Genomic DNA, 2,308 nt, shown 5'->3' with positions numbered 1-2,308 from the left:
TGGTAGCATAGTGGTTACGAATCGGGCTGCGAACCTTAAGGTCAGCGGTTCGAAACTACCAGCTGCACCGCGGGAGAAAGATGAGGCTTTCTACTCCCGTAAAGATTTACACCCTCGGAAACCCTATACAGGGTCGCTATGGGTCGGAACCGACTCGATGGCACATAACAACAACAACAATCTAAGACATAATCACAGCTCTTCTGAATTTTTTTAAAAAGTTATTTCGATCTGATTGACAATTTCAAATTAAAGGAACAGCAAGTGAATCAAGTTAAAAAGAAATGCATAAAGACTCCTGCTGTAACACTGTAGGATCAACACTGGACTGGAAACCACAAGTTCAGGAGTTCAAACCAACCAGCTGCTCTTTGGAAACCCCATAGAGGGTTGTTCTGAATTGCAACCAATGTGAAGGCACTTAACAACAAAGTGAGAACAAGTTTTCTTTTTAACTGAATATCGTGTGGCTCACTTCTTGACTCCCTAGTTTTCCTAGCTAAGTGCAACATCATAATCTGCGAGCCTAAGAGACAATCTATAAGCGTTCCGAATTACAATAGCCTAGTCCCTGCTTCTGTAGGCCAAACATGCATATTTAATGCATTACTGCCTCAGTTTTGCTTACAAGAAAAAACTCCTCTGTCCTCTCTACCCTATAAAAGGCCACCCAGAGAAAGTCAGCTGTCCACAGCCCTAACTGGCTTTGAACTCTCAGTGATTGCTTCACCTGAACTGACTCATTTGGGGGCACTTAGAACCACTGGGTGAGGTGGCTGCTGCCCTTCAATTGTGCAGATGTGAAGACTGAGGCTGGGGATGGTAAAGCGTGATGGACTGGGGACTGCAGAAATCGCTGGTGATTGAAGATGATCTTCACTTCGAGATCTTCTTCAAGAGACACCTGATGAATCTCATGCAGGATGTGGAGTAGGAGGGCCCAGACAGGAACTTAATCTACATGGGCTAGTGGATGCAGGTGGAACACCCTGAGAAGGCTGTGCCCTGTGTGAGGAATGTGGTGGAAGCCGACTACTCATACTGGACACTTGCCTACATCTTGTCCCTGCAAGGCACTCCAAAGCTGCTGGCTGCCAAGCCACTCACCAAGATGCTGCCTGTGGATGAGTTTCTGCCCATCATGGTTGACAAGCACCCAGTGTCTGACTACAAGACCCACTTCTCTCCCCAAAACCTCCGTGCCTTTGTGCCAGTGGAGCCATTGCTGGTCTACCCCACACACTACTACACAGGGGCTAATGGCTACATGAGTGATACAGGGACCTCAATCATGTGGAACAATGAGCATGTCAAGACCAGCTGGGACCATGCCAAGTCCCAGAAGATGAGGGAGCAGCAGCTTCTGAGCCATGAGACCAAGAATTCTGATGTACTTCAGTCCCCTCTGGACAGCGCAGCTCGTGACGAGCTCTGAGTGGTCAGTGTAAAAATCACAGACTAACCAAAACAACAGCAACTGTTGTTGGGGACAGCTTAGGCCATATTGGATCCCCCAGGCAAACTGCCGTGTCTCTTCACAATACAGGTGTGCCCAGCCAGCAACACTTCAGCAATCGTGTGCATGCAGGCAGCATTAAAGGAGCGCCTATCTTATGCCAGGCATAGGACAGGGCACTGGGAAATTGGACAGAAACTAGCCCTCTGCATTCATCTATTTGCCTATGTGCTTTGCATTTATTAAGCACCATGTTCCAGTTACTGTATTCTGGCAATAAATTAGGCATAATTATCCCCTCAGTTATTAAGTTTTCAAACATACATTGATCCTTTACCAAGAATTAGCCCTGGTAGTACAATGGTTAAACACTTGACTACTAACTGAAAGGTTGGTTGTTCAAAACCTACCCAGCAGTTCTGGATAGGAAAAAAGACATGGCGATATGTTCCCAGCATAGTTTACAGCCAAGAGAACCCTGCTGAGCAAGTTCTGCTGTGTCAATGGGGTCACTGTGGTTCCGAATTGACCCAATGGCAACTAACAACAGCCAAGAGGCAGGTACTAGTGATGCACATTCATATTTTAAACTCACGTGCGTATTTAGTGAGTGCCTCCTGTGAATGTGGAGATAAACAAGACCCTTTTTATTCATTACTCAGCCTCTAAGTAACAGAGTTCAGTTGTCTGTACTGAGCCAGTGGCATTTACTGACTGCCTACTGTGTGCTAGAGTTGAGCTTGGTGTTGGGTCTAAAATAAACAAGGTGCTTTTTATTCTTTTGTTCATTCCTTTCTCACATGTCTGAAGACCACTTCCTGTCTACCAGACATGAGAGATACGGAAGCACAT

General features: G+C 46.1%; 1 pseudogene; it reads left to right on the top strand.

Annotated features, from left to right (window-relative positions):
• The first annotated feature begins 832 nt into the window (after positions 1–832).
• Positions 833–1,435, top strand: LOC102828942 (annotated as a pseudogene).
• Positions 1,436–2,308: the final 873 nt, after the last annotated feature.

This window comes from Chrysochloris asiatica, unplaced genomic scaffold (genome assembly GCF_000296735.1).
Source record: "Chrysochloris asiatica unplaced genomic scaffold, ChrAsi1.0 scaffold00088, whole genome shotgun sequence".
Lineage (NCBI taxonomy): Eukaryota > Metazoa > Chordata > Mammalia > Afrosoricida > Chrysochloridae > Chrysochloris > Chrysochloris asiatica.
This window is presented reverse-complemented; position numbering and strand designations above follow the sequence as displayed.